At 39.4% G+C, this 22,177-nt stretch overlaps 1 long non-coding RNA gene across 4 annotated transcripts in view; it reads right to left on the reverse strand.

Moving 5' to 3' along the window:
- LOC117695432 (uncharacterized) overlaps positions 1-17,945 on the reverse strand; it is a 62,071-nt gene extending 44,126 nt beyond the window's left edge. For 2 of the 4 annotated variants that reach the window (XR_013105915.1, XR_013105916.1), the window contains exons 1-4: positions 17,559-17,945; positions 15,922-15,979; positions 13,931-13,985; positions 10,898-11,094 (exon numbers count right to left, since the gene is read on the reverse strand). This is a non-coding gene — a long non-coding RNA (uncharacterized LOC117695432). Of the gene's footprint in view, positions 1-10,897; positions 11,095-13,930; positions 13,986-15,921; positions 15,996-17,558 lie in introns of all 4 variants that reach the window. The other 2 variants (XR_004604605.2, XR_004604606.2) reach the window with 2 other exon arrangements.
- Positions 17,946-22,177: the final 4,232 nt, after the last annotated feature.

Genomic DNA, 22,177 nt, shown 5'->3' on the forward strand with positions numbered 1-22,177 from the left:
GTTCCAGGACTCTGACTCAGCAAAAGTACTTGGAGGGAAGACCTAGTAGTCACCTAGATGTGGCCCAGACAGAACCTGCATCCTTTTCAATATAGCTTTTGGGGAAAAAAAAAGTTGAACTCATATCTATCTCTGGGCAGGCAGGATCCCAGTACAGATTATAGGTCTAGCCCATCAACAAACGGTTATCTCTCAGACACTGGTGAAATAAAACAGTACTCGGGGGCTTTGGGTAAAACAGCCAGCTTCTCAGACTCATGTGAGAAAGTTAATATGGTGGTAATGAGCCACTTAAATGCCTGTCTGCCTATGTTATAATAACATGCCCTTTCATTCCTTCCAACAGCTCCCAAAGGGCACTGTGGACAGCCGTGTTTTCTGGGTATTTACCCCCCACCTCACAAGCCTACCAAAAGCAAATCCTTCCTATCTCTCCCAAAGTTTCTTTTCTTTTTTTGTCCTATATTTATCATGAGTTTTCCTTCTCTTAATGCTTTTTACACTTTTTTCTCTTTATTCTCTCAATTTTTTCATTGCTGCTAAGAATATTTTTTCTTCCTCTCTTTATTATATTTCCTTGTTCTTTACGTCCTATTTTTGATAAAGTTTTTCTTGTTCAGTAGACTTTACTTTTACTCTGTTTTTGTTGGGTTTTGTTTTGTTGTTTTATGGGGTTTGTATTTATTCTGTTTTTGTAAAAAAAAGAAATGGGGTTTGGTTTAATTTTTCTTTGCTATGCTTTTTTCCTTCCCTTTGGTTTTAACTGCTGTGTGTGTGTGTGTGTGTGTTTTGTTGTTGTTTGTTGGTGGTTTTTTGTTTTGTATTTTTGTTTTGCTTCCTTATAGGGGGTTTGTAAGCAGGTGAAAAGTTGTTTGGGTTTTTTTTTTAGATTTTTGGTAGATTTTTTCTTTAAAAATTTCTTTGTCTATGCTGTTTGCTTTAATTAAAAAATCTTTGTCTCTTAGCCATCTATGGTGGTGCACCTTGGTAATCTTGGCACTCAGGAGGTGGAGGCAGGGGAATTATGAGTTCAAGGCCAGCATGAGTTCCACAGTGACATCATATTATCTCAAAAAGGAGAGAGAGAGAGAGATTCATTTCTCTCTCCTCCTCCACTATTGTACCATGTTTTTTTTCCTTTGTCCTTAAACTTGAAGCAGAACCTTTATTTTAACACAGTTTTAGATTTAGAGATGTTACAAAGATGGTACAGAGGATTCAACATCCTCCACACCTGGCTTTCTCTACTACTAACATCTCTCATCCATGATACAAATTTTTATACATTTTACTATCTATCGTGTCTTAAGTAAAATCAGCTCTCTATTCAGATGCCTGTAGTTTCTATCCGAGGTCCTTTCTCTATGCCTGTATTCCATCTAGGACCCTACAATAACACTTCTCGAATCTCCCTAGACTCTTCTTGCTTGGGCAGTGATCTGACTTTTCATCGTTTTTGATTATTGATAGTTCTGAGGCATAGTGTTTTGCAGAATGGATCTCAGTTGGCACTCAATGATGTTAACCTTACTCTTGTGCTTGCTGTATTTTTCCACTATGAACTTACTTTGCCTTTTATTCTGGACTCCATTCTTTGGAATAAAATCCTTGCTAGGGATGGAAAGGTTTAAGCTCCACCTTCTGGAAGATGGCCAGTGCCACATTATCCTGTTGTTCTGGTTTTTTCAGACTGTCTTTCTGTTTCCTTGTCATGACCTTTCCATATGTTTTTCACTCATTTAACTTTCTAAGATCATTTCCTTTTATTTTTCTTTGACACTTGTTTGCTTTGTTTTTAATTTCTATTTGCTTTCCTCTACCTCCCTTTGCCATCCTCTTCCCACACCCCCCTTACCTTTTAACATTCTCTCTGGTTATGTTTTATGCCATTTATATTCCCATTTGTTTTAAAATAATTGTCTCATAATGTTTTCTTGGATAAAGAAATTAGTATGCACTACACAACTAATATATCTTACATAGCTAAGAGAATAAAATGAAAATTAAAAAGGAATAAGGTTCCCTCATTCTCATCCTCTAAGTCTCACAATAGTTTGTCATCTGCTAAACTTCACATGACTCTTGAAAGCTCTGCCCCAACCCAGAATGACCAATAGACCCTGTGCTATAAGTTCTAAGAGTTTCTACTTTTTTCAACAACTCTGATCCACTCATGGTCATAGTTATCAAACTGAAATTTGCAGGGAACATTAAAGTGATACTTGCATGTTTAATACCTTTCTTAAATATAAGCATCCACATTAAAATCACTTTAGCCAGCTATGAATAGGGAAGCTGTATCCTACATGGTCCTTTCCTAGACATTTTTAGCTCTTAGTATCAGGAGCATGTGAGTGCCTGAGTGTGTGTGTGTGTGTGTGTGTGTGTGTGTGTGTGTGTGTGTGTGTGTGTGTTGTGTGTGTATATTTATGTCTCTGTGTATTTGTGTGTCCCACACTCAGTGGCAACTAGGAACTAAGGATAAGAAGTGAGTTGGAGCCTGGGGATTGAGGAAGAAGGCTTTGTGAGAAGTGTATAGGCATGTGGCAAGAAGGTCAGTAAAGCCAAGTTGCTGATTGCTTTGCTCTTTTGCACTCTAGGTTCCCTGAGTGGGAAAAGCAACAGGACAGTCTTTCCTGACAAGCCCTGCATATAGAGCTTGCTTTAGGTGTAACCCCACACACAGGTGCTTGGCAGGGCTTGAGGTATGTGTGAATTCGATGACCTCTACAATCCCTTTCTGATAGTAAGCTCAGTCCTCTGAGGACTTTTTTGTTGCTGTTAATTAAGATTGACATAAGGAGACACTGTGCTAGGGCAAATCTAGATTACTTTGGGAGCTGAAGAAAGGCAAGAATATCATTCTAGCTCCTACCAGAGCCCTTCTCTTCCTGCTCTGTTTCATTGTGGTGCTATGTGTTTAGAAAAGAAGCCAGGGATAATTCTATAACATGGTGTGTCCCATCCATCTAAGCCCAGTTAGAGTTGGATGGTGCTAGAAGTCCACAACCTTGGCCTAAAAAGCAGTGTGTTAGCAGTGTAGATCAACTCTACATTGTCACAGAGCAGGTCTTCCTATCTTTTCTTGACTCTATACATTAGCTACAATCATGTACTGGCACTGGGCTAAGGACCATGTGACTTTATCTCCCTTCAATGTGGTATTAATTTTCACCAGGAAAAAAAATGGTTAATGGAAATTGAGCACTTAAGGTGGTAAGGGACAGTTTTGCCTTAGGGCAACACATAAGGGTTTGATTTTCTTTGAATTTTCAACCTGATTCTGAGGTTAGCAGTAACTAGTATAAGGGCAGTGCAAATACATGAGGTGAAGCCCTCATCCCAGAGCCAGCAGAACGCACTGGCTCAACCACATATCAATTTTCAACAGTCCACATATCGAAGGGCTTTTCAACATCGTGGTTCTCATCCACAGTGAACAGATTGAGCAACTCTACTATGCAAAGTAAAGCTCAAACTGGCAAAGTAATATTGAAATAGAGGAAACAGGAAAATGGCTCATAAGAATGATGGAGTTTCTGCTTTTGTGGTTCATTCCTTGTGAAGCAGAGGAAGAAGAGATGTTTACAAGGGCAGATGGATATGGGAAATGTTCAGAAGGCCTCCACACAAGCATCTTTGAGACTATATAGATCATTGTTGCTGTTAGTTCAAGCATTGGGAATTCTCTAGGCTGAACCTAGGAAAAAATCAAAGGTACCATAAATACTGATATAGAGAAGTATAGCTAACTGAGGAAAACTTGACCTTGAGAATGTAAAGTACTTGCTTTAAGGGAACCAATGACTTACATCGCAGGAAGTGGCCATAGAGATATGTTAATTAATCTTCAAGCCTAACTATAATAAGCAATTCCCAAAGACTAGCAATTAAAAATTACAGAGAGACTCCGAATTTATAGTAGAAAGAAGCTGTAAGCTATACAGGAAGGCTAAAGCAGGAAAATGTTAAAAAAAAATATTAGGGGACTTCATATGTGACCTTGAAGGAAAGAGGCAAAATGGCAATGGGAAAGATGAAGGGGCACAGGAAATGCTATACCAGAACACACAACAGACACAACAGTTATGCTGATTTCCAACATTAAAACTAAAATTGCAATGAACCACAAAGGGAGAAATAACTTTTGTATATATATATATATATATATATATATATATATATATATACATATATATATATATAATTTTCTTAGTTGATAGTAAATGAATTAATATAAGCACTTATAGGATGTAATTGAAATGTGATATTTCTTTTAAAATAAATACCCAGCCAGCCAATCCTTATGTTGCTGGCCTGTAATTCCAGCTACCAGTGAGACTAAGGCTGGAGGATCACAAGTTCAAGACTTTTTTAAACTACCCGTGGTGGTCAAGTTAATGAGCTACTTGGTTTCAACAAAATGTTACACAAGGTGTTTATTGCAATGGTGAATAGCTTATCTGAAATGCTCTGGTTTCATTTCAGTACATGATGAGTTATCTCGTCAGCCCAGGGAAACATTTTATAAGCTCTTTGTCTCATCTTCCAAAGACTTTCGATTTTCCAAGCATGTTCTAGCTAATCATATGCCCTTTTGAAGGATTCTCCCCTGTCAGAGTTCTTTCACAGCAACATGTAATCTTCACAGTACGTCAGAATCACCGAAAGTTCAGGCAGGCACCAGTCTATTTCATATACATGAGAACCAACTACCAGGAAGAATGCAGCAAGAGATGTTTACAAGGGCACATGGATATGGAAAATTCTTTTGAATGGCAAGAGCTTTGAGGATCCAGAACAAACTTTAAAAGTGTACAATCTATAGTTTATAGTCTACATAGACTAAAAGTAGATAGCTGACACTCTTCACACCCATATCTTCATCAGAATGGGTTACAAAGATTTGAGTTCTAGTACAGTCTTGCTTTGGGTTTACTTAGTACTAAAGTGCATACTTAGGGGTACTAAAAATTGAGCTATGGCTTTACACATGCTAGTTAAGCAGTTTACCACTGAGCACCACAATGATTTGTATATGGTCTGAGGGTACCTTACTACTTTATATGTTGACATTTATTCCCCTTGTAATACATTAAGAGGATACAAAATTAATTCAATTATGTTGTTTAGACACAAGGCCTATAAGACATGATTAAGTTTATATAAGGCCATTATGGTGGTGCTCTCATAGTTGAATTCTGGTAGATTAAGAAATGAGGGAAGCTCAGAGTCCTAGACATGCTCTTTGCCCCTTGTCATATGATTCTGTATACAGTCTTGGGACCCTGGTTGCAGTCAAGGGGTCTTGAGCTAAAGTAGTCTTTGGTTTATAAAGCATCCTGTCTCATGTATTTCATTGCACAACAGTAAATGGACTAAACATAGATACTTAGACTTTGCAATGCTGTTGTTAAGTTTGTTTAAAACAGAGCCTTCCATGGGATCAGAGTATATGTATATTAGCTACTGTCATCACTATAGCTATTGTTTGTTGTGGCTCTGGATGCTGTTATGTGGGGAAACAACATCTTTAGAGTTTCTTGAAGCTACACAATGTTTTCTGTAGTTTTTCATCACAGGTTTCTCCAAAGATGAGAACATTTGCCACTTCTCTTTCTCAAAAATACCACCCCCACCAATTGTTAATCAAAATTGTACCTCAAAAACTCTTCTGGACACACACAAAAAGCTTGCTCTCCCTGCCTGTCATTCCTCTCACAGCATGGCCCAAACAAACTGTTTCACGTGTCATTACTCACTACTATTCTTGTCTAGACCAAGGAAAGGCATGGACAGTTCAGCATGTGCCCCTTTCTCTGGGAATTAACCTAGAATATACTACATCCATTCCTTTGTGTGATTTCAGTTTTTCTTCATTTCTAAGCTTCTTGGTGCTTCTGCCGAGATGCATGTTACTGACTAGCCACGGACAATGTATTGCCTTATCCTGATAGCTAGGCCATTAGGCAGCTGGGACTGTTGGAACAGGCTACTGTACTCCATAGACACTGGTTGATTCCCATTGTAGCTGGAGTCTTCTGTCTCATTCCCATAAGAACCCTGTGAGAAGGAGAAGCCAAGCTCATGGGTGCTCACCTCCTGTTTCAGGTAATAGGTAGCTAGGATATTTACATTCTCCAACCAGCAAGTGACTGATATCTGCTTACTTTCTCCTAAACATTAATCCCAAAAATTGATCCTGGACTCCTGGTGCAAGCCTTTGTATAATCAGATGGATTTAAACATCCATGGGAAATAACCAGGAAGCCTTGGTTCAAGTATCATAACCTCTTCCTAAAATTACACCATTTATTCATGTCCTTGGACACACCCAGAATCTTTTTGTCATTCCAAACTACCACACCTGCATCATTCTCTATTTGGTTTTTTGGGGGGTTTGTTTGGTTGGTTGGTTTTTGGTTTTTCGAAACAGGGTTTCTCCCATAGCCCTGGAACTCACTCTGTAGACCAGGCTGGCCTCAGAACTCAGAAATCCACCTGCTTCTGCCTCCCAAGTTTTGGGATTAAAGGCATGTGCCACCACGGCTCAGCCTTTTTTTTTTTTTTTTTTTTTTTTTTTTTTTTTTTTTTTTTTTTTTTTTTTTTTTTTTTGTCATTCTCTATTTGTATACCCCACTCTCTGGCTACTTCAGGCCCCAATAAGACCTTTTCTTTGTTTCCATCATTTGCATCTTAAACTGTTGGTTTCTTCTAATTTATCAGACTCATTCAGAATAATTACCTTCTCAAACTGGTTTGAGACCTGCAATTCATTATTGCAATCACTGCCCTTTGCATACTCTTAACTTTCTCCATCATCTCTTGGTACCACCTACAAGTCCACACTCACATGCTTCAGAAGAGTTCTTCTGGAGATCCTGGCCAGTTTCCACTCTCATCTCCTCTACAGCCTCACACACGACTTTCCATTCCTCACTACCTTAACTCCTGAGTCTTCACCCTGCCCTTTCCAATGGGAACATTATGCTCAAACATCTCATTTTTAAGGTAAAGCATCTCAGCCTTACCTCTCCATTTGCTGCCCCCTTCTCTCCTTTCCTTCCTAAGGTTTTGGAATACATAGCATATATCCACTGCCTCTTCCCACAGTGCAACTTGCTTCTATTTCCTGGGCATAGCCTCTTATCTCTATCATTACTGTTGTTATAACTAATCATTCTACTATAACCACTACTAGAAATAAGGACCTCAAAAGGGAACATCTTGTCTAACTTAGCTATGTGGCTCCAGAGCCTAGCACAGTGCTTGATTGATAGGAGGTGCTCAATAAACGAATTATGTCACAAACACTTACTGAGCACCTACTAGGAACCAAGCACTATATCGGCTCTGTTAGAATCCACAACACTTGGCCCCTAATCCATCACAAAAGCCACGTTCAAGAAGCATTGATTTTCACAGAAACCTCTCTGTGAATGCCCACAGCCACTCCTCACAATAGGCATTTGAATCTTGTTGAATAAGCTTGATAAACCCAGCAGAATCCAAAAAAAAAAAAAACTAATTTGAAGATTTTTCTCACATAAATGGCCATGTGTATTTTTGTTATCGGGTCTGGTAGCTGACAGAGGGATTTCTGAGGGCAACACATTCACTTGCAAGTCTATCTTAACACAGCTAAACTTTACTAAGCTGTGGCATGACCTCTCCACGGTCCTTTCTTCAGCTTCTCTCAACAAATCTTTGTTTCTAGGATTTTATTCTCTACCTTAAAACTAGTGAAGGTTTCTTGCTCTTCTACTTAATAGTATGAAGAAATACTAATATTAGACTTACTGTTGACTTTGGGATCCTACTTGACATAGCATGCTTCCTTTGCCACATGGAGGCTACCTTTGCTAACTCCATTCTGCCAATTAGATCCTAGGTCAGTAAGGATAGAATGTGGGTTAAAATGGTCAGGGAAAGAGTTTTTGGACAAGATAGGGGGGAACACTTTGTGATTACAGTTCAACAGATGGAAATGTACTGGATAAAAATGAATGTGTGTGTGTGTGTGTGTGTGTGTGTGTGTGTGTGTGTGTGTTTTACAGTTTATAAATATTGGCACACCTATATTATAGTCACTGACTTAATATGGTCCAAAACACCCTAAGCAGAATGAGCTGATATATGTAGAAGTGTTAACAAAGTAGGGAATACTCTCTTTCATCCTATATACCCTTCTTAAGTTTCAGACACTCTTAGTAGCCATTCTCATCCTCCATGGGAGACAAGTTGCAACTTCTAATCACCTCCTATTGGCACCATGGTCTTCAGTTTGTAGGGTATGGTCATAGCCCATTTCATATACCTTTGGTACAGTTCTATGAGTTAATCTTCCCCTTACCTATCTTTGTATTAGAGTTAGGCCACTTAGTAATCCCTACACCTCCACTGTAGATAGTTTGGAAAAATATTTTTACCTACAACTACTTCTAACCACTTCCATTGTCCATTTGTAACTCTATCTTTCATGTAACTGTCTTTCATGCCCTCATCGATTCTCATGGGCAATGCTGGAATTTGGAATGAATGCCTACATAGGGCCTCAAGCATATTAGGTAAAATTAAATGGTTTAAGTACTATTGGAGTTCACTAGTACTTAACAAATATTTGCTTCTTTCTCATCCTCTCTCTATATATATCCTCCCTACTTTACCCATTCTCTATATTACATACACATGTGGCACATCAGATGGTGTACAATTCATGAAATATTTCTTATGTCTTTTCTCTATTGAAATAGGGATCAGAGTATTAGATCATGGCAACTTACCTGAACCCTAGAGGAAAGTACTAGAAAATTCCAGGTATATACATCCCAAAAGAGAACCATTTTCAATGCCTCTTAAAGTCACTGACTTCAGAGTCTAGAGTGGTATCACTGTTGAAGCTGAAAAGGTCAATACTTACCCTGTGTTTCAACCCTAAAATTCTACATATCCTTTAAGACTCAGCTCCAAAGTTGTCGTCTTCTGTCTTCTTCTTCTTCTTCTTCTTCTTCTTCTTCTTCTTCTTCTTCTTCTTCTTCTTCTTCTTCTTCTTCTTCTTCTTCTTCTTCTTCCCTTCTAAGAACTGGGACAGTTGATCTATTTTCACAGAAGTCTCAATGAAATTTTTCCTTTCTGTGCACAGTCAAGGGTGAGACTGTTCTTTCTGGTTTGATTAATACAGTAAGACTCCATTGCCCATGCCAACTCATTATCCCACCTCCTAAAGAATGCCCAACTATATAAGATGTGTGGCTACTGAGGAGCAGGTTAGATGGTTCCCTCTACTTGTATGTACAGGATTATACTTAAAATGCTTTCACCCTGAAATTGATTTATTTTCAATTTGACCTACTTCAGTGTATATGATGCAAGTGTAACTTAATTTTTAACTTTTATGTCATGTACTTTATTTCAATGAAGTTAAAATGTTGTTCATGTCATCAACTGTTCTTTGAGAAAAATTTAAGGATTTTGTAAGGCTTTTGTCCTGTTTCTATCCACAGTACATCTGTTCTCCCTCTTAAAGGACTCCTATATTTTTTCTATTTTTGTTTTTACAAGTAACATTATACTAAAGGTGTATACATATGTAGCTGAATATCTGTTTCTCAGAAGACATACTTTGAAGTTCAATTTCTCAGTCATGATGTACTAAAATTTGTACAAGTTTTTGTAGAGGGCACCAAGCCACTTCCTATGATGTCGTGCTGATTTAATTCACTGATAGTACACAAAAGAATGATAAGATCATTGTACTGTGGCCAGCACAGTTCATAAATCTTTTCTAATATGATAGGCAACAACACTGACCTGCCATTGTTACTCCAACTTGAAATCTGTTATCATTAATAAATGGGAGAGTTGTCCAATAACGTTAACATACATGATTTGTTTATCCCTGTCCAGTCATTTAATTTATGTATTGCTTTAGCTTGCTTTTTGATGAAGATCACATTGTTTCCCTCATAAATTGACATGTAGTTTATGTAATCAGCATGTTTGATAGTAATCATGCTTCTACTTATTCATAATTGAGAACTTTGATAAAAATCATGGCAAACACTATTCTAGTGGATACTGACCCATTACATAAATCTGATTCATTAACAAAATTACAGCCAGCAGCACTGCCACACATGGCTGAGGCTCATGTCCATTACAGATACTATGGGTGTCTGTAATGGACCTCTAAGCCTTCCTACACTTAGAAGCACTCAACAGCACTATGCATGGGGAATGTTTTGTACAGTGAAATTATCAAAAAATATGAGAATTGTGGCACTTAACACACCCTGCAGAAATCTTTATTTATGGTGTAAGATTGAAAACAAAAAGCCATAACTGGGCTTCTGCTAAAATCCTACACCGTGAGTGTTCAGTCACTGTATTTATCCAAATGACTGCACAAATACAACAATTAATCTTGGGTTTATCATTAAATTGCATGAAATGGCAATTTTGCAAATATGTAAATCATGTAAGGACAGAATATACCTTATTATATTATTGAACGAGTGCCCAGATGACCACTTATATTAATGTCATTCATGTTTTGTAGAGTTTTATATTTGCAATTAGACAAACATGTAACTCTTCCCTTTTGTTATTTTATATATTTAGTTCATCCAAAGCTGAAATAATGTAGTCACCTACTTTTTGATATATGTGTGTATGTGTTTGAGTGTTCTAAATATTTTCTTTAACAACAGACCTGAAACTTTATTTGATGGACAGTGTGAAATCATTTGGGTAGGTACCAAACTCAAGTCATAATGACCCCAGCATGAGCACTGTGTCCTTCCAGCTCTCGGTGCAGGTTCCTTCAAACACGGGTAGGCCAGTTCTGAAATGCATAAGCAATTTCCAGAAAATAGAAAACAAGGAAGAATGGCCTTACCTTTACTATTCCGTGAAGGTGCTGGCTCTTAGGCTACTTTGTAGCTGCATTCTAGGGAGCAGCGGGATAACAGGAAAACCAGGGGCTGATGACTGGCAGGTGCTGAGGTATTAAAGGTGCTGATCTTGCCAGGCCACAAAACGATATCTGAATTCCCTGGAGTGCTTCTATAACTGATTCTGTGCCTTACTGTGAACCTGTTGAATCAGAACATGGATAACTGGGTATCTGGAATCTGCATGTTTTAAATCATAGTAAACTATATAGAACATGAGGTTTACCACTCAATATTTTTAAATTATACAGTTCAGTGGCATTTACCACACTCCCACTGCCTGCAGCTATTCATCCCCTGAGCTCTCTCAGCTGCCCAAACTGAAACTTTATACCCATTACACAGAACTGTAATCCTCCCTCCTTCCTCACCAGCATTAGTCACTATTCTACTCTGTCTCCTGAATGTCTATATTCTAGGAAACCCATAGTGTAGAGCCCTACAGTATTTGCCCTTTTGTGTAAAACCAGGGTTTACTTCAATGAGAAAATGGTCCATGAGAAAGTACATCCATATCACATGGAGCATAACTTATTTTAGAAAATGTTGTATTGCCCAGGAACCTCTGAGGGGTCAAAAAACCCTGCCAGAAAACTCATGGATTCAAAATTACCTAATAATAAGAATCTACGTGATAGAACTGGAAAGATGGCTCAGAGATTAAGGTTCTTGCAAAGGACTTGAGTTCAGGTCCTATCACCCACATTAGGCAGGTCACAACTGCCTGGAACTCAGGGTCCAGGGGATCCAGTACCCTCTCTAGCACTCAGTTATACAAATTTATACACATAGGCAGATGCATAGACAGACACACACACATACACTTAAAAATAAATCTTATAAAAGTGAAAGAAATTGCAAGCTTACTCACTCTCCCTCCTTCCCCAAATAAGGTTTTCAGAGGCCATCTCTATGTGATACAGCAAAAGACTGAATGAAGACACTAACAACAGTTACAAAAAAAAAAAAAAAAAAAAAAAGAAAGACCACAACTCGTAGATGTTTTATTTGAAAAACATTGTTTCATTCAAAAAAATTTTTTGTGAACTGTTTTGAATTTTTTGCAACTGTCCTTGAATTAGTAGAATTTTAAGTTCTGTTTTCAGTCCTAACATGCTAACTATCAATAGACAATGTATATACACCCATTCCTTCCTGATTATGGGTATAAAGTAGGGGATAAATACCCTACAGACATTGGCACAAGCTTAGGCTATGTTTATTCCAGGATCAACTAGGTAACTTAATGAGACCCTCCCTCAAAACCAAAATAAAAAGAAGTGAAGTTGTGGCTCAGTGGTAGCACTTGTATAGAAAATACAGGGCCTTTGGTTTGATACACAGTTCTGAAGAAAAAGTAGTGTACGTAAAACCAAATTGAAAGCCAAGTATGATGCCACACACTTGTAATCGCAAAACCCAGGAGGCTGAGGCAGGATGATTACAAGTTAGAGGCCAACCTGGGCTATATAGCAAGTTCAAGGACAGCCTGAGCTACATAACAAAACCAGGACTTACGTGGGGGCAGGGCTTTTTAACCTTCTTTACAATAAAGGACACACAGATTGGCTTAGAATTGGCCTTACAAAAAGATTCCCAGGTGCAGTTCATGAGTGTTGCCGCTACAGCAACACTATAGTATTATAATATTATATTATATAATGACTTGGGAAGCTAGTGTGATATGCTGCTAAAGTCAGGGAATTTAGCTCTAATACATATACACATATATGTAAGGTGGTGTTGAGCCACAAAACAAAACTGAACTATTGAAGCCTTAAGATATACCAATAAAAGGATGGTGTCTGGAATGATGGAGATGGTGGCTTTCCTTTTACTCCATCCCATTTCAGAAGTACTGGGTTTAGCTTTAGAGTACCTTATACCAAGAGTGAAAAAAAAAACAAAAAACAAAAATACTCTGTGTCCTCAAAAGGACAAATGAGCTACTAAGGAAGCTGAAATCCAAGACAAATGCAGAATTACCAAACATGTTAAGTCTAGGGGCTAATATCTAGAGCTATCAAGCCAGGGAACTAGAAAACATGGATGAATAGCCATCTTGTGGAAGAGAGTCTTCTGCTTAGGTGAGGTCATGTGTGGGCCTCATGACGCATTCTGTACCGTTGCCCTAACTAGTAATTCTTGTTATCGGTTTATCTAGAAGCAGACACTTTCTGAGCTTCAGCCCTTCCCTGATTCCCTCTGGACTTCTCCAGTCACCTCCAACTCCACAGGAATAGAATCAGATTATTAGTCCTAATTTTACAAGTAAAGAACTTGGGGCCCAGGAAAATCTTAGTGGATTTCCATCTGGGCTTCAGAAAGGGAATTAGTTCCAATCTGAATGACTCTGAAGTATCTTTATGTTTCTATGATGCTAGTTTATATAATAATCAGAAAGAAATGAAAATACTACCCTACAGACCTATCTTGTAGTAAGGTTCACGGGGGAATAGGTATTGCCTCAAAAACGTGCTCAAAGCCTAAATTTTCTAGATTATATTTAAAAATTAATTTCTGGCACAATCAGGGGCAAAATCATTAGGTAGAAAAACTTGGAGAGGTCCCTGCCCCTCTCTTGACTGCACTTCCCTAATTTTTAATGGGGAGGTCTCCATGTCTTCTTACAGATGTGCTCTTCCAAGTGTCTATAGAGGACAATGTTCTGGGGGAGGTACAGACATTATGAATAAGTACTCATGCCATTTGGCTATGTAATAGCTCAGCTGTGTTCCAACCTCATCCTCCAGGACCTGCTGGGCTACAGGCTGATCATATATCTTCACAATACTCTCATCAACTCCAGGCACCCAGCCCAACATGACGTACTTGTGCACAGTCCTGATGCGCCTCTGGCAATATCAGCATGTTACTCAACTGGAGAAGTGATCAGGTAAGAATGAAAACCCTGAGCACATGCAGTACCCCTCCCAGCACTCAAGAGTCTGATGCATCCCCCACCCCAGGTTACTTACTAGCTGCATGGCCTTGGACAAGTCACAGAAGCTCATCGAGCCTCAGTTTTCTCATCTGTGAAAAGAAGAAAAGGGGTTAACGCACAAGGCTAGGGGTGCTGTTTGACTGGTAGAGAGATTCCTTCGCATGCACCAATGCCAGCACCAAATAAACCAATTAGTTGGTGAGACAGATCATCACTTAAGAGCAAAGCAGGGGGATCAGAAGAAGTTCAAGGTCATCCTTGGCTACAAAGCAAGTCTAAAGCTAGCCTGGTAACATGTTAAAAATGGTTAGTAATATATAATTTGCCTAACTGTTATGAAAATTCACATCTTTGGCTGAGTCAGGCCAGCCAATGCCCCATCATGCAGCAGCCAAAGAATATTCAAAGAACTAAGGCTGCATCTGAGGACTCACAGCCTCAGTAACTAGGACAAATCAGGTGGCTTGTACATCCTTCTACCTGAGTCAGAAGTTCCTTCTGACTGAGCTTCTCCAGTCAGCTCTGCAGCAACTCTCACCCATCACTCTCATTCTGCCTCTTGGGGTGAAATTGTACAGATAAAACCTTCTTTGTCATGACAAGTCTAAAGATGTCAGAAGACAACAATTCTGCCCTATTCACCAGCTAGGCTCCTTTTCTTGATCTTCATTTCATCTTGTTCCCTTTTAAAAGACAATATAACCAAGCCCAGTACTTGAGGTTTGGTTCTACAAATGCTGGTCAGAATAAAAACAATTAATCTACTCCTGCAATATTAGAGTCTACACTATCATTAATATAACCTGAATTCACATTGACTTTTCCTCCTTAAGCATGGATTCATCCTTTAGAATTGTAAATTTTTTAAAAAGAATTTTGTCTGCTTTATAAACCAAACACAAAATGTCACACTTGCTCTTATCAAATTTATGTTGTTATTGTTGGATTATCTTTGTGGTCTAGTAAATTCTTCATAAACTCCTAGTTCTGTCTTCCCACCTCAAGGGTGTGCTATTCTATAGCTCCACCCAAGACAGAAACTAAAATGGAGAAGCCACGCCCGAGCCAGGTAGAGCGCTGCAGCCCACTGCCAAGGATTTCTATAATGGTGAAGTCCGACATTTTCCCTAGCTTGCTGTGCCCGAAACCTTGCAGCCACCATCACAGTGGCTCCTACAGCATTTTAGAGTCCCAGGAAGGGCAGGCTTTCTGATAAAAAGCTGAACTAGGGGAAAGGCCTTTCTCCATGTGCTTCTGTTAATTCCAAAGAGAATGGGTCTTCATCTTCCGTACTGAGTAATAATTCTTACTCCAGGAAAAATACAGACAATAAGTGACACCCTTTGTGAATGGTTTCTTCACATACATGGGTGGTTCTGGGAAGAAAATAAGTAATGTATTTAAATCATTCATCATGTTGGGTACATAGTAAGTAATCAATAAAAGATTACCTGAAAAAGAAAAAGAAAAAGAAAAAGAAAAAGAAAAAGAAAAAGAAAAAGACTTATTCAAGATCTAATTAGAAGTGCAATGCTGACTCATAGGTCCTCCATCTTGTTCACAGAGCACCACGACAAAAAGCTTCGTCATGCTCTTCTTGTCTTACGGACATGGTGTAACCATCAAAAAGGCCACATTTCCTGGCTTCCAATTCTGACCATATAACACAGTTCCCCAATGGGAATATTGTGGCTAACTACACTACATTGATTTTTTTTTCAAACTGAAGCTCTGCTATTCCTCCTGTCCTTCCCCTCAGGCAAGAATGGCAGCATCAGGACAGCCATATTCTCAACAGCCCACCTCATTACCTTTCCAGATGATCCTTTACCTGATCCTGCTTTTTACAGGGCCAGTAACAGAACCCAGGCAAGGTGACCAAAGCTGCTCTTGAAATCAGGTAGTTTTCCACATTTGTATGGCTAAAGAGCAGATTGTGATACTCCACAACCCCTGATATGATCCCCAGCTCCCAGACTCCAGCCTCTCCCATCTTGGGCCCCCATGGCTCAAAATGCTGCATACCATGTCACAAAGCCTCCAGTCACCACAGGTCCAGGGTGGAGTCAAGGAAGAAGTGAATCTGGAATCCAAGAAATCTGTGAGTGTGCAACACCAGAAAACATTTTACACTGGATTTCTCCAGTACTGCTTAGGTAATAATCAACAAGTTATTATAGAAACAGCCAATAGTCACACATATGCTTCATAGTTTGTAAACATCTCCAGTAAATAATTTTCCCTTTGATTCTCAAAATAGTCCAGTGGTTTTATTTGTGGAAAAGCATTGCTAAAAATAATTTAGAAAAAAATTGTATCAAGCTAAACTATACAAACACACACATACACAAAAATAATCTCTGCCACACATTCCAGATCAATAAAAACAAAAAGGTTGGATGTCAGCTACATTGCCCCCAAAGGCATGAAACTCTAAGGTTCTTATCTTTTAAGGAAAACTAAAAAATATCATAACAAGTCTTTAGGAGGTTAATTTACTCAAAGTTCACATTGCAAATAACAGGGATGACACTCAAAGCCTCGGTTTTCTGACTCTAAACCTTCTAATTTTTCCAGTTCAATCCTGAAAAGGCCATTCAGCTGCCTTCAGTAAAATGGCCGCCATCCTCCCTTTGGAGAAATGGGCAGTGGCTAACTGACGCAATCTTCCTAAACATACAGAATCCTAACAAATTCTCCAAATATATATTTATATTAAAGATCAACTTCCCTTCCAGGCAGCCAAGTTTCTAGATCATTCTAGGAGAGCTTTATTTTTTTTTCTGCTTATAGGAAGGGAGCCAGAGAACCACATGCATCCCTCCCCCCCTTCCCCCCCCCGCAACTGCACCAGCTTCAACCCCACCCTCCATCTTGCAGCAGAACATCAGTCGTCATCAAATCATCCGGCCTGCCCACTGTCCCACTGCATCAGAAATGCCGCAGTCTGTGAAAATGTCATTGTTTTCATCCTCTATGTCTCAGCCCCAACATTTCCACTGCAGTCCCCACAAAAGACAGGAACACAGCACATGACAGAAATCCAGACCACACAAACCATCAACCCACAGCCCTGAGAATAACCCATGCCAGAGATGAGAAAAGAAGTACTATTCTCAACCTACCAGTTCCCCAACTACCTTGCTGAAACAAAAATTAGAAAGTGAGCGCCCCAACTCAGTTCTAATGAACTCATTCAATTCTAATCAACTCATTCATGCACACCTGTCTTATCTATTGTAATTTGCTATTTCTCCAAAATGGCTCACTCCCTCCTAATTTAAATGACCAGCTCCATTAAATGGGTGAAAAGGTAGTCATTCGTAAGCTTGGAACTATCAAATAGCCTGAGGTGAGACACATGTAAAGAATGGCCTAAGAGCAGGCCTGCAGAGCCAGACAGCATTACTGCACCACAAACCACCCAGTCTCTGCTCCAGTCTACCAGATGATGTCAGCATCCAGACTGCCTCCTAGACACTTGAATTTAGAGCCCCAGACTGCATTGCTTCCTAGAAATAACCTCTCAACCTCTAAAAAAAAATTGCTTCAGGTTACACCAACCTCTTCTGAGCCTTCCCTCTACCAACTTCCTATATTCTCCTGTTTCCTTAATCAGACTATTTTCCTTCTCTCAGATTGCTTTCAACTTTTATAAATACCTGGCTCCTTGTTTGGTGTTGAGTCAGCATAGTATTCGGCCATCTTCCTGGATTTACCGACCTCAGGCTCCAGCTCTGCGCAATTAGCTTAAACTGGCTCAAATGGATTTTAACTGGTCAGAAATTGAAAATTTTTTTCTTTTTCATAAAAGATCTAAAATGATCAAGAGAAACGTCTGGCCATTTTCAACCCATTTGCTCCAGTTCACAGCGGTAACGCAGGAGTAAGGCACTGAGGGGCCCAGGATACATCAGGAATGAGATGAAGCTGCGTCAGTTCTGCTCAGAAGACCAGTGGGGGACAAAAAGGACCTGATGCTAAGGACCATACCATTAGTAATGGTGATGCTAGAGGGGGAATCAGAAAGAACCTAATAGTCCATGAGGTAGGATCAAACCACTGTGGACCCCGGGGGAGGGACTAAAAGCCTGATGCTCAGTGACGCAGTATCTAATCATTCGTGTGAGACAGGAGGGGAAAGATGCTGATGCTTAGCAGATAGGAGCAAACCACTGCGGTGAACAGGGAACTGAGTAGGAATGCTTTAGTGTAAGATACAATCAAACCACACTAGGTTATTAGCTAGATAACTACAGGGAAAAATAAAAGCATAAAGGCCTAATAATCAGTGAGACAGGAGCAGGCCACTCAGGAGGTTTAGTAGAAAGGATGCTGTTCTGAAAAGCAGGACCAAACCACTGGGGGAAAGGAGGGGAGCAAGAACGAGCTGAACTCTCTTCAAGCAAATTTAATTTCCCCCTAGTGACATAAAGGATGATCCAACGTTCTATGAGACAGAATCAAATCCTGTTTCATGATTTATCATGGGTTCAACATATATTATCTCCTTTGCTCTTTACTCTGCCCTGATGGTTGGATCCAACCATCTTTTCACAAAAGCTTCTGCAGAAATTCTGAGCTATCCCTTAGGGTTGCTAGGCAACAGTGCGGCAGCTGCCCAAGGAACCTTGCCCTTTTGACATTAACCCCTTAGTTCCTGAAAAGAAAATAAGATGCATGAAAAATGAGGAACAAGTTGAAGCAATTATCAACACATGCTAGACGAGAAGGAGTGGATCATCTACAAAGACCTAACAAATGTAAACATAGAAGTGAGTGGGTGAGAAATGATGGATACATAGAAAAGGAAACATTTTGACACAGTGGCCATCCTATAGACTTGAAAGAGGAAAATCAATACCTGGTCAGGCCTTAGAGTCTTCCTATGACATCCCTAACCAGTGTCTTTTGGATATCTTTTCCATCTTTTTTTAAGGTAGTGGTTGTAACTTCCTGGGAAACAAATCTCATTTTTCTATAACTCTGGTTATCCCTTTTCTATTGGAGCCAAACATTCCCATTTTGGCCCCATAGTTTCTGTTCTGTCCTCTAGAGCAGGTTAATAAAGGCAAACTAGAACTTCCAGGACATATCTAACCTACTAACTATTTTTGTGCAGCTAAGAATGGTTTTGACATTTTAAATAACCCCCTTTTAAAGCAAAGCAAGGGTTGCATTGCATGCTTCTTTGGTTATATACACATAGAGTTGTGTTCTTGTCACAAAGGCAGAGTTGAATAGGCACACAGAAACCAGGAGTGTTCTCAAAATCATTAACATGCTGAATCTCATGAGGCCTGTTTTTTGTTTGTTTTTGGTTTTTGGTTTTTGGTTTTTGGTTTTTGGCTTTTTTAGCTGAGAAAGACAACTAGCCTTATAGCTTGATGGCCTTACACTTAGAAGATCACAGATACTTTGATGACTCTCTGTCAGCCCTTGTTCCACATCCACCTTCAGAGACCAGACAGCAAGGGAAGAGGGCCATGCAAACAAGCTAGTTCTTTCTGGTACTGATGCTGCAAGGTCCTTAGCTCCCCATTGTGCTCGCCTTTATGGTCTCGGGGCTAAATAACCTGGTCAGGAAGACAAGGCCCACAGTGATGTCTGCCAGGCATCCAATCCCATTTTCCATGGCCTCTGTTGATCCTGGAGCCAACCTTCAGGCTGGACTCAACAGATTCAGGACGAAAATAGGCGCTTGGCCGGGAGGCTGGCTTTCCACAAAGTGCTCTTTCCCCCAATGGCCAAAGCAAACGCTGCAGGCTGGGGCTAACAGCCAGCCAGCCGCTCCCCGACCTCTGCCGGCCAGCACCAAGGAGGCCCAGAGTCAACAGTGTATACACGGGTCTGCTATTTCATTCCTCCTTAATTACTCCGACATCAGATTTCCCTCAGTGAATCTGAAAAACCAAATAGAACTGAAGGCAGCCCTCGCCTCTAGGAAAAAGTCAGAGATCATCCAAGAGTCTCAGCTTCAAAGATTCAGTCGCTTCAACCTCTCAGCTCACCTTCTGAAGCCTCAGTTTAAACTGGTTGCTTCTGTTTCCTTAAAGGAAGGAAGGATGCATGCAGGAATGAGCTAATGGCACCCTGTACTCTGGCTGGCTCATGGGCCTAACGGAGAATCAAAACAGCCAGCCCAATCATTCTTCCTGAATTAGGTAGCCAGTCTCCCCTCACTGTGAGGAGAGCTTGGGTAAGAGCCAGTATTCAGATACTGAGTGAGAAGAAGGACATGGAGAAAAGAAGAGAGGGGAAGCAAAGGAAAAGGAGAGAAAGGCCAGAATGAGACTAAAGAAAAACCTGCTTGCTTGGTTTTGTTCTGCAGTACCAAGGTTGAACCCAAAGCCTCATAGACACTAGGCAAGTAGTCTACCACTTGAGTATACTTCTAGACGTCCTTTTACTTTTTAATTTGAAACAGGGTCTAAGTTGCCCAAGATGGCTAGGAACTCAGCCTGGAGCCCAGTCAAGCCTTGAGTAATAATATATAATGCTGAATAATATAAAAATTGAATATAATATATAATAAATATAAATGTGATCCTCCAGCCTCAGTCTCTAAAGTAGCTGGGATTATAGGCCCAGCAAAGGAAGGTATGTCTGACTAGTACATGAAATCTTCTTTTAAAGCAATGACTTGTGATCAATGGCTGACAGGGAGTGGAAGAGCAGACATAGAAAATGACAATGCATTAGTTATGAAATTGTCTTGACTGCTCATACAGAAACTAATCTAAAGAACTTCTTTCTCTAATGATAATAATAAACACCTCCCCGTAACAACCAGTCTGTAATTAATGAGAAATGTGTTCCCAGCAATGCTTTATTTTTAAACTGGTCACCAACACACCCCAGGGTGACAGACAACTCACAAGGTTATTGTAAGATATTTTAAATTTGGGAGGAAACATACAGCTCATAAACTAGCACTGTTACCATTTTTTACACCTAAATGCTCAATAAACACACATGTGACATAGTTCTTTTCACTTAGGGGTGCTGTGAAGAAAATTACCGAGGCAATGAGAATACAATGAACCAAAAAGTACTCGGCACTTTTGTATATGCACTGTGTGTATTATTTCATATAATCTCCAGCCATTATGAGGTAAATTCTAATATTTTCATTTCTTAGGTAAAGAAACTAGGGTTCCAAAAGATTAAATCATTCTCCCAGGGTATCCAGGCAAGTGAAAATGTTAGAGCCCAGTTGTAGGAGACTCCAGAGCCTGTTTTCTTAACCTATCCATAAGACTACTCCTGCATAATTAGCTCTAGGTATGTTGAAGGAATGTCTTCAAAGGACAAAGTATCCTATGGGCTATAGAAACACTAGTACTATTCTAGAATAGAATTACCTGATTTGTTGGTCAACATGCATACTATACGAGGCATAAGGAAAGAAGTGCGCTTAAACATTAATGCTAAATATAAGCAAATATTTGGGTTCCCTTCATACTATTTCAACTATTCAACTGCCTTTGAACAAATCTCCATGCTTTATATAATCTTACCTTAATTTTTTGTTTTATTAGCATATGTTTGTTGTACATAGCATCATGATGGGTTTAGTAAGGACAATTTCAAGTATATAAAGTACTCTAATTATACCCATTTCCAAATAATCTCTTTTGTCTTCCCTCTTTTCTTCCTCCTGCCAGCAGTCTCCTTTATGTCTTTATGTTATAGATGTGGCCTTATGTGTCTATATATGCTATAGAATCTGTGAATAAAAGAAAACATGCAATATTTGTCTGGCTCATTTCACTTAACATGATGATCTCAAGTGTAATCCATTTCTAGCAAACAAAATAATTTTACTATTCATGGGTATATAAAACTCTATCATTCATATGTACCATATTCTCTTTATACATTTATCTGTAAATAGACCCTGAAACTGATCCTGTAACTTAGCTATTGTGACTAGTCCCCCATAAACATGAATGGCAAGCATCTCTGTGATATGTTGACTTAGAATCTTCTGAGCATATAGGCAGTGGTGGTACAGATGTTACTTTAAATTTAAGTGTATTAAAGCATTTAAAATTAATTTTGTACTACAGTGAAAGAAGCAATATATTTTACTGGATGGAATATAAAATAGCTCTAGTTGTCACTGCTCTCTCCCAAAGTACAGACAAAAATCAAAACTAACCAAACAAAACACAGAAGAGTAGAGAGAACCATGAAGGAAAGGAACCAATGTCATAGCTGAACCAGTGTGCAGCCTGTCCAAACTCTGGGTTTTCCTGTCATGTGAGGAAAAAAATCC

This window comes from Arvicanthis niloticus, chromosome X (assembly GCF_011762505.2).
Source record: "Arvicanthis niloticus isolate mArvNil1 chromosome X, mArvNil1.pat.X, whole genome shotgun sequence".
Taxonomy (NCBI): domain Eukaryota; kingdom Metazoa; phylum Chordata; class Mammalia; order Rodentia; family Muridae; genus Arvicanthis; species Arvicanthis niloticus.